The sequence below is a fragment of the Motacilla alba genome, chromosome 9 (assembly GCF_015832195.1).
Source record: "Motacilla alba alba isolate MOTALB_02 chromosome 9, Motacilla_alba_V1.0_pri, whole genome shotgun sequence".
Classification (NCBI taxonomy): Eukaryota; Metazoa; Chordata; class Aves; order Passeriformes; family Motacillidae; genus Motacilla; species Motacilla alba.
Window position 1 is genome coordinate 19018165 of NC_052024.1, and position 14083 is coordinate 19032247.

Sequence of the window (14083 nt, forward strand, 5' to 3'; positions counted from 1 at the left end):
GGTGCTGAGAGCCACAGGACACCCAAGTGTTCATTTAACTGTTACCTCACAGTGACTGGCTAATCACTTCCACATGCTGCTTGATTGTCCCCCTTTATATCCAGCTCTGCCTTTTTCCTGCACAACTCTTTTTGATCTGCTTGCCTAAGAGAGAATAACTACATCTGGAGTGTGGTTAAATGACCCAGAAGCTGTTGCTTTGCAGACTGACAGTGTTTGATGCAAATAGATGGCTTCTTGCTGTGAAAATCTCCTTGGCTGACAATCCATCGGGTACTTTCAACGATAGTTGTCTGAATTAAAACACAGGCTCCTCTTTGTGTAGTCACACTATCATTCTTACAGAGCTGCTGGTATTAAATTCTTCCTGTGCAGTTTCAGTGCAGGCCTCTCTAGTTCCCATTTGTGCACCAGCTGCTGGTGCACATCTCTCCCTCTCTTTGCCTTCAGCTTTTGCCATCTGCCACCATTAAGTTGCCCAGGTGTCAGAAATCTTCTTGCTCTTCTCTGGCACATTACTCTGCCTCCTTCACTAATTCAGCCTTCATTTATATGGAGGCTGATAGATCAGGATCAAACATCTGCTGCATTTCATACTTCACAGGGGCACATGGGGAGCAGAGCCTGTATAGTTACTGGCAAGAATAAAGGCTGGTTAACCCTTCCTTCCCTAACTTCCCACTCCATCTTTGAGAGCTTACAGTTTTCCTGCACTTGTAGATGTGCCAATTATTTAATACTTGCCAGTTGGGATGTTACCTAGAGCAAATAGATCCTAAAGCAGAGCTAATTTTCAGAAACATCAAAGCTTTCACATGCTGCAACAGTGTCTAGTCCTGAGGTATTGAGGAGCAGCAGAGTTGAAACATATTTAAGACAGTTATCAGCAAAGACACCAGAATAAACCTTTTTTCCTCTTTAGGCTGCTTCTGCTGGTGCAAACAGGGGCCACACCACTGACTTTGTTATGCTTTCCACAGAGATACAGGTCAGGCATCCTTTGTGATTGTCTGCAGGGGAAATTCAGGCCCATTGATCATCTTTCACAACAATGGGTGGTGTAAACTATTGAATTCTTTTGGTAGAGATGATGAAATTAAATGATTTCCAGTGTGCCCAATCCTCTTCAGCAAATCACTGAAGATTGACTGTAAGTGTGAACAGCAACAAACCAGAATCCAACAAAACAGGCTGCTTACACAATGCTGCTTGCTGGGCCCAGGGAATGTTTCCTGCTTAAAGGCTGGTAAAATATGTATCTGAGGATGCACACCCAGCTGCTGGGGCCAGTCTCCAGTGTGATTGTTGAGTAATTCCAACAGGATTTCACACTTCAGCAATTTTACTCTCCTCAGCCTGGTTCTCAGTAGCAGTGCTTTCTCAGCCTGATATTGTGTGAGACTCTTGGGCAGAGATGGTTCCCTGCTCTGAGCAGTTCTGCTGAGCAGCAATTGCTGCCTGCTGCTTTCCCATTTGTTAAGCAATGGATTAGTGCTCAGACATTTGCAGGCCACGTTGGCCTAAGCCCTGTGTTCAATTCTGTGGATTTACTCCTCTCCTGGAATGCCATGATCAGAGCTTGTTTCTCTCTTGTTCAATAATTTCCTGAAGCACTGCTCCAATCAGCCCTGCTGTGATTTCCCTGCTTTGTGGCAGATAAAGCATTGTGCCATTCACCTTTCACAGAAACACCAAATTGGCCACTTAGATGCTCTCTGATTTTACACACAGTGCCTGGCTGTTTCTCCAACTCTTGATTGCTTTTTCTGCCCACACTTTCCTATTCCTGTGTTAATATTACTTCTCCAGCAATTTTAGCAAAATATTGCTAGGTAATTCCTTTGCCTTTTTTGCCACCCCCTGCAATTCATCTGCTATGCAGAACTCTCCTTTCTGCAGGATTCAAGTATCTCCTTTAATCTGTTCTTCCTTTTATTCTTCACTCAGCTGCTGCTGCCTTGCTTTGGTGGAATAGTCACTTGTCTGATGAAGCTCGTGCTTCTATTTCTGTGCTCTCCCTTTTGAAAGGTCCTTTGCATCAGTGAGAGGCCTCTTTGGGTCCCTTTGATGATTTGGGGCTGTACACTGAGCTCTGCACTCCAGGACTGGAAGATCAAGTGGGAAAGATCCAGTTGTGGAGTGTGCACAGGGGGAGGGAAGGGGGTTTTGCCATGCCCCAGTGAGGGAGTTTTCAGTGAAGCAATAACAGAAGCAGACAGGCAAAAGGCCCGGCCAGGAGCAGGCATGTGGAGAGGCTGTTTTGTAGCACCGTGCCTCAGTTTCCCCACTTGTAAACTAAGAATAATCCTCTGCTTTTATAAATTCCTTTGTGAGCCTGTGAACTGAGACAGGATGACTGAAATTCAGTGTTGCTAAGATTACATTGTTGTTCTCTTGCTGATGAACTTCAAATTCAGAAGAGTAAGGGCCTAAAACTGCCTGAGAAGCCTCCCCATTGTACAGGGCGTTTGGTGCCGTGATCACACACAGCCACTCATGAAGGCACAATGTCTGGTGTGCTTTGGCTCTTCTGTCTCAGAACACCACAGACTCTCATGGGAGATGGCTGTGGGAGTGCAGGAGGGAGAGGGATGGGTTTGGTGGCAGCTTCACAGCAGCCAGGGAGCAGGAGGGACATTGCCTGGGCTGGATTCAAAGCCCAGCCTGTTTGGAGAAAATGCCTGCTGGTAGGCACAGCAGAAACCTCACACAAGATGCCACTTTTTAATTTTCCTATCTATATTCTGCAGCAGGTGCTTAGAGTGGCACATAAATCCACCAGCACAGGATTTATGGTTGTGAACACCAAATATTCACCAAAGCTCAAAATTTCTTCTCAGTTTTTCTGCTGAGTGACCAGAGGGGTTTGATTATACTTACTGAAGCAGAGTTGTTTGGGATTTATACCACTGAGGACAACATTTGGTCCTAAACATACATCTCCACATATATAGGTTTTGTACAAAGTTATTTCTTCCCCATAAAGAAAATCTTACAGTGCCTGTACAAACCTGCCACCTCTTCCCCATCACCACAGCAGCTGAGGACACAGAGTGTGCTTACGAATAAATTAGTTGGGGAAAAATGGTATTTGGAAACTAAGCAGAGGCTTTCCAAGAGGAAATAGGCAAAATGATAAATCTTTGCTTTCAAGACAAGCTACAGGGATGCTCCTCTGGCATAAACACACATTTTTTCATTGATAAAACTGATCTCTTTTTTCCACCTTCTCTGATGAATTTTTCAATTCTGCATATGCAAAAATATGAATGTATCATCAAAAGCTGAAGTGGACTCCAGAGGAATTTAGCCTTCTGGTTTCAATTACCTAATGATATTTGTTTACATCTGCCTTTTTATACTCACTATGGATATTGAAGTAATGTTTCATTATTTCTCCACTTCTGTGAGTTTTTAAAACAACAACAGCAACAAAAAGGAACAAATAGTCCACAGATACACCTGTAATCTGACCTTTTCTCTCCTCTGAGAAGTTTTAAGAAGATTATTTAAGTTTTTGTGTCTGTACTTGCTCTATTTTTGGAGTCTTAGAAGTAACCTTGACTCGAAATTTGGCCTCTGAGAGAGGCACAGAAGATGCATTACAAGCTGTAGAGTTCATCCCTACTGGGATGAGGGGCCATATCCTCACTGCATGAGAATTTCTCCAACAATGCCCAAACCCCTATTGCAGCAGCTCCCAGCTGGAGCCTCGCACCCCAGAAACCAGAGATGTTTTAATGGTGGGAACAGAAGAGACCTGGAAAAGCAGTGCCAGGAAGTTTGTACTTCTAATTAATGTCCCAGCTGCATTGTTCCCAGGATGTTGCAGGATCAGGCTCTGGGATGCATTTGCTGCCTGTGTTTGAGGATAAAGGCACTCTGATGTGCCTCACACACACACACAGAGGCACACTCAGTGTCTCTAACCCTTGGCTCACTCCTCTAATCCCCTCTCCTCCCACCCACAGCCACTGCAGGAGGGATGCTTTTCTTCACTTGATTTCCCTGCTCAGATTTCAAATGCCTCTTGGTGCAGTAAAGGAGTAAAAAACCCCAGTCCTGGCAATGCAGTACCCTTTGGGGGAGGCATGATGGATCTGGTCGTGCAGGAACAAACATCCTCAGGGTCTCGTTTATCTCACACACCATGTCTATTTACCTGGATTTTTCCCCCTCAGAGTCGCTATTATTTTTGCACAGGTGACTAAAACAGCTCCCCCCCTTCTTGCCACGAGGCTCACTGGCTCTTGCTTGGTCTCCTGGTACTCCCAGCTGGATCTTTAACCCCTGCCAGACTGGTGGGTTCATCCCCAGCAGCCAGCTCCAAGGTAATCCCTCAGGAGAGCAAAGGCCACTCCTTGGAGAGCCTGCCTGGCTCTCCAGCCAGACTGTGCTATTTGCAGAGTAGAGGTGAATGACAGATCCTCAGACGTCTCCCCAAATCTAACTTGGGTGAATCCACCAAACAAACCAAGAGCCTCTGTCCTTCCTGGTCTGAGACAGAACCTCTGCTCTGGTCAGGTTTAGTGGGATGTGAAGGGTCAGGAAGCCCATGTGAGCAGGGACGTCTCTGGAGCTGGGGAGACTGTGGCAGGCACCTGTCAGGTGTGAAAGATGCTCCCTGGTGTGGAGGCCTGGCTCCCTCTGTCCTTGCAGGTGTGTGTGGGGCACCGTGGGGTGCAGCTGTCACAAAGGAGCACTGGCAGGATGTTGGGGATGGCGGGGAAGGCCCTGGAGCGTGAAGCATCCTGTGACGGCAATTTGTTTTCCCAGGCTTCCCTCCTGAGCCTTTCCCAGCAAAGAGAGCACTGGAACTTCCCCAGACTGGGGTGTGAGAAGCTCAATGCCCCACACCAGTGACAGGCTCCTGCCTTCATAGAGCCTGCAGGGTTTGAAATATCTCAGAGACAGTTCCAAACAGGAGCCACTGGCCTGCTTGGGAGGCAGAGCAGGACCCTTGTGGGCAGTAGTTGGGGTGTGTGGGCAACATTTGTGCAACATTTGTGCCATTGTCACTGCTGCCCTCTTGTTAGAAAACTCAGGGCAGAACCAAAATGGGGGCTGCATTCATATTTGAGGCCAGAGACACTCCAGTGTTTGTCAAGATAGGATTTCAAGACAGAAGGAATCCAAATTATACCTATCAAAGGGGTAAAGAAATGGTGACATGATTAATCTCTCAGCTCCACCTGTGTAAACACAGAGCAGCTCCTGGGCAGTGGGTGGAGAGGCTCCCACCTGTGCCAGTGTCAGGTGGAATTTGGCATGGCTGAATGCAGGATAGCATGAAGCAGCATTGATGTGGAGCCAAGCAGGAGCCCAGTGGTAGTGGATTGATTGCCAGTGATGTCTGTCCCGCACACCACAGTGAGGAATACATGTCTGGGTGCAGAAGCAGATGTGCTTTTTCTGTCCTCTCTCTTGCAGAGAAAACAACTGTGTGTGTTAATTACTTTGGCCAGCTCAGTCCTTTCAGGGTTCTTTTCCAGGGACTGCTCTATTGTGTCAAGAGCAGTGCAGCCGCTGAACAAAAAGACATTGTGTGCCTGATGTTATTTATGTGCTTTATTTCAGTAACTCTCAATATTTTAGGTATTAGAATATTCCTTGGAATATCTGATGTGAAGGAATTTCCTGCCATTAATTTTTTAGTATAGCTATTTCTAATGACATAGAGGATCAAGATTCTACATTTATGTACTTGGTGTGATATATATGTTATATTCTCTACTGTATAAGTAGTACTGTCTGCTCTAATTTCTGTCTCTAGATATACAAATGCATTTTGTTTTGAAAAACTTCAATCCTGATATTGGATTTTTCTCCAGAGATCTTTTGTCCATTAAATAATAACAGTCAATAATATTTGAGTATGATGGAAGAAACATCTAAATGTGTGAGCCCAGTTACTGTCAAGCAATATAGCTTTACAAAGGAAGTCTTAAATTTTCCTGAAGCTCTTCTGATTTCAGTGGTTTGAAAAGAATATAAATGAGAAGGGAATTTCCTCCTTTGTTGGCATCCGATTTCTGAGTTTGATTATTTTTAACAAGAGCTTTTTCCTTGCACAATCAGATCTGCTAAAATTTCCTTATTAGGTTCATAAAACTGTTTTGTGAAACAGAAAATTAAGTGGGGATTTTTTTGCCACTAAGTTCAAATTTGTCTGAACTTTCAACTGGGCTCTGGTATCCTATTAGAGCCTGTCTGATAATAATCATGTTTGAATTTCATTACTTTCTTTTCTAATTCCAGTCACTGGCCATTTCACTTTTTTCTAATAGCAGTACAAGGTAAATTACCCATGCAAGACTGTTTAAGACGGTCCTGGAACAGCTCAAGTGAAATGCCCTCATTTTTCTTAATTTTCATTAACTCACCATCTTTATTGTGTGTGTGTAGTACAAACAGCAAAAATATCTTCCTGCAGACCTGCACAGGCTGGCTTGGAGAGCTCTCAGTAGCTTCTGGAGCAGTCCCAGTGGGTATTGAAACTGAGGAGGAGGAAACGCAGAGCCCTGGCCGAGGGCTGTGCTGAGCAAAGGAGCAGTAGAGGAGCAGGCAATGAATGACTCTTTCTCAGGCATGAGGACATGAAAAAGGATCATAAAGATGTGATATGACCTGCAAAACCTACGGCATTTCTGGCTCTGAAACCCCTCCAGCTCATGGCTTCGACCCTCCTCTGCCCCTATCTTCCCAGAAACTGCAGGTCTGTGGGTGGATGGTCACTTTAGGGCTCCCTCACAGACCAGAGCTATGAAAAGCTGGCACTGCAATCACATCTGGTCATCCTGAGGGGGAGGAACATCACAAAAATCAGGTTTCAGGGAGAGAAGTGAAACAGCTGCCCTGGTAGAGGCAAGAACAAGGAAGTCCTCTGTGGGTAGGATGAAGGGAGGAGGGGAAACGGGAAAAGAAAATATGGATAACTTGGTAACATACATTTAGCACATGGGAGCCCACCAGGTCCCCAAACCCAGGTCCTCTTTCATGAGTGACCAAAGGACATAGAAATGCTTAAAAATTAGATCTCCAGCCAGAAGGCTGTGAACATCTAATAGCCCGTTACCTGCACCATCCAGAAGCCTTTGGATCAAACCCAAATAAAACACATGTAATAGTCGCCATTTTATTTTCATTTCTAATCATCTGCTTCTATGCACTTTCAAATTCTCTGGCCTCTTTTAGGGATGAGATTTCCTCACTGCCATAGGAAAAGATTCAGCATTTTGTTTCCACGGGTCTGGTGAAAATCCAGGTCTTACATTATTTTTCTGGAACTTGGTCTGCCTGACTCCTAAACCCATGAGTCTGTACTTTAACACTGTAAAAGCAAGATTTCAAACCTCTTTTGAATTAAAGAATGTTAAAAAGCCCAAACATTTTTTAAAGGGAGGTAGAAATGCCAGTAATAGAGGTTAGGTGCTGTTCTGCTGTGGCTTTGCTAGAGCCAATTTGTATGGAATCTGGCTCCAGATGAGGCACTGTTCCTGTCACCCTTTTGTCACTGTTCCTGTCACCCCTTTGTGTAGTCCTCGCTTAGTATACTTTTTAAAGGAAAAATATGATCTCTGTGACTAAAGGCTGGTTTGTCTGACCTCAAAGTTATACAAAGCTTCAGGAGGTAAAAGGACTTCTTTTTGAGGGAAAGAATGCAGCAAAGCTTTACCAAAGCAATGTTGTGTCAGATGCATTTGGTGATTTTATTTGATAGGATAATTGATTTTCCTAACAAAGCAGTGCAGTAGATCTAATCTCTCTGGAGTTCTACACTGTATTTGACGTGGTGACAAGATTAGTCAAACTGCAGAAAACATGGATTAGTGGAATTGTGCAGGAAATGTCTGGAGAACTATGGAGAGCATGTTTTGGGAAAGTTTGGGGTGTAGTGGTGACCCTGGTGTCCCTTTAGGGTTGCTGGGGGAGATTGATTGATTTTATAATTCTAATTTTTGTAGCACAAAAGGAGACGTTTCAAAATTTGTGGCTGAAATGAAATTAGGGTGGAGAAGCACAATAGTGGAGGTTCAGAAAGCTGTTCAAAAAATGGGATAGACTTGAAGGCTGCAGCAGGAGAGATGGAAGTGTGAAGAAGGATGTGATTATCTGAAGGGCAAGGCTTGGCACTGAGAGAATCCTGACATGCACTATTTCTGTGAAATGGGGTTTATCCTTTCAAAATGATAGAGAAAAAACTGAAGTCAGATGTGCTGGCATGCCCCAAGAGACTTTGTGAGTCTATGATGATGCATCAGACATCCAGTGTGAACATCCCTGCTCCAGGGCTTGATGAGATCTTACCTGGAGCACCAGGTAGTCAGTCCTGGCACAGAAACTCAGAAAATGTCTATTAAAACAAGAAACAGCTGCAGAGAAGTGCAGCAAATGCAGCCTTTCCTTTCTATGGCTTTGAGAGATGTCATTGCTGTCTACAAATGCAGCTGGGAGGAGGGCTAACACTGGAGGGTGGGAAGAGCTATTTCTACTCAAGAACAGCATTGGCACAAGAACAAATAGGTAGAAGGCTGGAAATTTTGGGAAGATTTCCAGCCATCAGAAAAATTAGGTATTAAATTAGCCCTCTTGACAAAGAGGTGGAGGTAAAGAAAGAAATCTGTAAACTAGGTAAAACCACTTTTATGATAACAGCTTCACTGCTGGATGAAGGGGATTTTATGGAATGATGGCCTGTGACTGCAGGCAATTGGGATCAGTGATGCAGAACCTCCTCCCAGCCCTCTGTTTTTCTGCTCCTGTCAGGAGATCTCCAGTTTTGCAGTCATTCTTTGAAATCCTTTGCCTAGCAAGGCAGTGTCTGAGGAGGGCACAGGGAAGAGACTTTGCACCAGCCAGGAGCATAGACGATATGTACTGAAGACCAGCTCTGGGAGACCATGCATGAATACCCCTGGTGTGCACCTTTGTGGGTGTCATCATCCTTACGGCCTCTGGATGAAGGAAGCAGCTTTCCCTGAGCTGGGCACTCCAGCCAGGCAGGACAGAGCTTGGCAGGCACAGCAGAGCAGCTGCTCTCTTGTTCCCACCCCGCAGGAAAAATGGTTAGAATCCCTTGTAACTGAGGGAGTCATGACCTGTGACTGAAACTTTTATCTAAATCCTGAAAATAGAACTGGTCTGATCCTCAACTCCCAGGAAACAGCAGCAGCAGGAGGAGGAGCAGGCAGGCATCAGCTCAGTATGGGCAGTTCTTCTCCCTGTTCCCTCCTCAGTCCCTCAGTAGGTGACCCCAGCTCTTGCTGCTTTGCTGGGGGAGCAGCACTGAACCCAGCCATGTCCCTGCGAGGGCTGTGGCATCCCCAGGTGCAGAGAGGATTGCTGCAGGCAGGGCTGCTGCTCTGCTGCAGTGCTGCTCACAGCCCTGTGCTCACAGGGCTCAGGCACAGGCTCCTGCAGAGAGTCAGCAGCTCCTTCCACCCCCAGCCCTGCAGGGCTGTGCTAGCCCAGGTCTGGCCTCCTGCTGATCCCACCCAGGCACAGGGAGGGATGTGAGGGCCAGGTCAGGGCTGTGCTGATGCATCACAGGTCCTGAGGCTGCCCTGGCTGAGCTTGCTCATTTCTGTTGGAAAATGCCATAACTCCATGCCGCGGTGATGCTTCTCAGCAGAATGACACCATTCTCATGGGGAAATGTTCTCCTTCTATTGGCACAAAGTAGATGTCTCTTTAGCTCATGTAAAGCATGGTTAAGACATCATGTTGCCCATGAAAGTACCTCTTGGCACATTTTCAAATGAGTGATGGAAGCAGCAACGTTGCCAGTCAAGGAATTGTTCTTGTCTGAGCAAACATCTCAGTTTCTCCTTTCTGAGGGAAGAGGAGGGGCAGGCACTGATCCCTTCTCTGTGGTGAGCAGCAGTATGACCCAAGGGAATGGCTGGAGCTGTGTCAGGGCAGGTTCAGGTTGAGTATCAGGAAAACATTCTTCATCCAGAGGGTGGTCAGGCACTGAACAGGCTTCAAAGTGATCACAGCCCCAAGGCTTCCAGATCTCCAAGAGCATTTGGACAAGGCTCTCAAGCCCAGGATGTGGTTCTTGGGGTGTCCTGTGCAGGGCCAGGAGTTGGACTCAATGATCCTTGTGGGTCCCCTCCAACTTAAGACATTCTGTGATTTGGTATTAAAACTCCTCTTGCAACAGACCCTGTCTTCTGAGCATGAAGGTACTTGCAAAGTCCATACATTTACTATGACATTCAAGTCAGGAAGCAAAAAGGATTCTGTTCCTGCAAATGTCTGGGCATTTTCTTTTATAAAGGCTATAAAGAGTAAGTGCAGTGTGACCAGGTGGTCATTGTCTGAAATGGAAACAAGTGTGAGTGTCCAGATCCTCGATGCATTTGAGAAGTCCTGGCACTTCAGGAGAGATGAGTGAACATTTACTTCTGGAAAGGTTCTTAACGTCAGGGTTAAACAGGGTTAAAAATGGGAAAATAAACCTGCCCAAAGGTAAAGAGTTTGGACCAAACCTCCCTTCCTTTGGTGCTATGTGATACCTAACAGAGTTTCTCCAGCAGAGAAATCTTCCCTGTAGTCCTTTGTAGGCTGGCACTGATATATCCACAGCTTCTCCTTTATTTTTTTTTTAACTTTTTTTCCTTTTTTTTCCCCCAGAGGAACTGAAAAGACTCTGTCAAATAAAAAGCACAAATCTTGTCTTTGACAAAAATAGCAGAGAGAAGAATTAAAAAGACCCAGAGGACAGAAAATTAGTGTTTAAAAGAAGGAAAAAAAAAATAGATACAGGCCCATTTTTCAGCTTGACTGGGTTGAGTTTTGGCTTCCATTTTCTTGTATTCTCTGCATAAAAGCCAGCATTTCTTAATCAGAGGTTCAGTGCTGAGTCTGCTACCACCATAAAGGATGCAGACACCTTGGGACAGCTCCTGTACCCCCAGGGTTATGGAAGGAAGAGACTTGCCTACCTGAGATTTTCTTCCAATGGGGAACTTCTCTAGAGGAACACTCTTCAGAAAGTGCCCATTAAGGAAATTACTGTAAGGCTTGTGAATACCATTTGGAGTTACTCTGATGAAGGATTCATTGCTGTCTTTTGTCAGTGACATACTGATACTTTCCCCCAGCTTACTCCCAAGGAGAATGCAGCTGCGGAGACACACTGGCAACCAACCACAGTCTGTCACTGCTGGATGTGCTGTTGGATTCTTGGGCATTTCCTTGTATTTTGGTTTGCTCCTTTGTAAAGCAAGTATTTGTCCTGATTCTGAAGACATTTGTAAAACCAGGTGGTGTCCATGGAATGCTCTGCATTCCCTGACTCCACTGGAGAGGATGGAGTGCTGCTACTCAAACCCAAGGTCATGCTGACCTTGAGTGCTGCACATGACTAAGCCACTTTTTTTTTTTTCTTGCTGCTAAAATAAATGCACTGAGAACAGTTCACTCACTCCTGCCATTTCTGCAGATCCCCTTTTACTCTGAGAGCTTTCTTCAAGTCAAATGGTCAAATTGTAAAAGGTTTCTGTGCATCCAGTGGGTGCCTCAGAGTGAGAGGAAGCCAGCAAAGGTATCACCACAGCAGACAGAACTGCCTGAACTCAGCTATTACAGAAGACTTTTCCCCATCACCTCATCTGAGCACTAAACAGCTGAGAAGTAATTATGCCTAATGTTCCCTGATCTCTTCCCTCTCTGCACATGGCAGGATACTCTGTTTCTGAAACACTTGTCTCATGTCCATGGCATTTGGCCTGTAGCAGGGAGGTTGAGTCCAGCCCCAGAAGGTCTAAAACATTTTCTTCTAATAGATGGCTCACCATAAGCTGGAAATGCGTCACACACCAGCCAGTTATTTCCACATCATAAACTCCTAATGCTTCTTTAGACTGATGGGGTTTTGTATTTGCTAAGAGCTGGAAACATGCCAAATATTCCTCCATGCATGACGCTTCTTTTATTTCAGTCACTGCTGAGTTAATCGTTGGGTATTTCTGGTGCTTGAAAGCCCCTCCATTTGCTCCTGGCTATGAGCTTAAAGCTGCTCCACAGCTCGCAGCACTCTGCCTAGCAGGGACAGAAAACATTTGTGCTGAGATGTGACCTCCCCTGGCCATGGGGTTTGCATTGCAGGCATTCCCAAGGACTTCAGGGAATTCCTGGGGCTGGGACCTGAGCCGTCCTCACATCCTGGTTTCCGCTCAATGAACTCCTTAGATATTTTCTTCAAGCTCTGCATGCCACCAATCTTACTCCCCCCCTTCTCTGCTTTTTTTCCTCTTCCAAGAACCTTGCCCACTAAAATCCCAGTAGATCTGGGAAGTTCAGCTTATCAGTGTTTGCTGGAAGGAGAGCTATTTGGGAGGGCAGTGAGAATAAATGCAGATTTTCAGTGATGGCTTGACTTCTGTGCTCAGATCTCTGGTGATCCCGTTGGGATGCAATTGTCTGTTCATCCCAAGAACCAAAAGGCAATTCCATTCCATTAATCACTCTGCTAGCTGGCTTTTAATGGTCTTATCAACACGCTTTCTTGTCTGCAGACTTCCCATCCTTGAAGTGCTCTGCCTGCTCACCTCTCCCTTTAATTTGTTCCATTTATGGAAAGACTGGTAACTGCAGAATTTCCTCTTTTCCCCACAGACTCTAAGTCTGATGTGCTTTCCAGATTCTCCAGCTGCTCAACACTAGTTAAGACTGTGCCAACTCGTCAGATAACTCGTTTATTTCCACCCCCCACCCCCAGAGGTTTGTATGTACAAAGCTTCAGGCATAAAAATTGCTTCGGTCCTGAAGCCTGGCAGACACACCTCAGGACAGCAGCAAATACCTTTGCCAGGTTAAAAACAGTGCTAATACTTCTGACCTTTTTTTTCAGTACTGAGAGTGAAAAACTAATAGTTTGTGTGATGGAGGAGTGGATGAGCTTATTTAACTGAAGCGGGTTTGATTTAGCACGAGGATTTTGCAAGGGATTCAGCCTCAATACAGCCTTTTGCAGTGCTTTAAATCCCTCCTCTTTCCTCTTTTGAGGTTAATGTAGTTATGCTTACACAAGGAGGAGGGTGTATTCTGCAGCTGGACACTTTGTTTTCCAAATGCACCTCGGAACCAGGAGTTAACTACACCCACGGACCTACTTGCATATGCACATGCATGCAAATGCACACAGGCAGTGCATGCATGGTTTGTTTTCTCTTTGCCCTTTTTAAAGGCTCTGACCTTGTACCAGCTCTTCTCCTGTAGCCACAGAGCTGCTCCTTCCAGCGCTCTGCTCCCCACAAACAAAAGCTTTAGCTCCTCACAGAGCACCTGTGAGCCTGTTCATGGATCCTGGCTTGCCTGGCTGACACCAGACCTCACCACATGCAGGGAATCCTTCAAATGCCAGCTCCCACAGGGGCTGCTTTGAAAGGACTGCAAAAATAGTGATGCTTTTCACTTCTGCCGCACTTCTCATCACAAGGGAGCAAAGCATTTCCTCAGCACTGGGTCCTGACTACAGAGGGACATGCTGGCATCCTCTAAAAGCACAAAAAAATTCTTGGCTTGAGTACAAGCTTCAACAGAAATGCCCACTGTGGTTGTGGCCACTTTGCACTGAGCTGTAGAGTACAGATCTGGACGTGGCTGCAGGCAGCAGGATGTCATCCATGGGGGGAGGAAGGAAGAAAGGGTAAGGCAGTTAGAGCATTGAAATCCTGCCTTTACTACATCCAGGCTATGTGAATTAACCAGATTCAGCCCCAAAGTATTTTCAAATCACAACCAACTGCCATAAATATTAGTAAACATGAACATCTACAAGATCACCTCTGAATTATCAGGATACCCCCCGATCTAGAATCTTACACACCTGTGTAGAGGTGGACAGAATGTCACACTTCAGCATAGACAAAATGTCTAAACATTTTGTGAGGCCTAGAAAATAGTTTAAACAATGCAGTAAGTTTGTTCTGAGTCATAATGGACAACAATTAATGACAAGGGCACGGTTCCTGCCCAAATCCCTAAAAGCACAAAACAAAAGCCTTCCTGGTATAAACACAGAATCATACCATATTTCTTAATTCCACCCTAAAAACCCTTCAGATCCCCAGTC

The 14083-nt window shown here is 45.4% G+C and overlaps 1 protein-coding gene across 3 annotated transcripts in view; it reads right to left on the reverse strand.

The window, feature by feature from the left end:
* The window catches only part of KCNMB2 (potassium calcium-activated channel subfamily M regulatory beta subunit 2), a 138824-nt gene that overhangs the window by 98846 nt on the left and 25895 nt on the right, over positions 1-14083 (reverse strand). The gene's annotated exons all lie outside the window — the stretch shown is intronic.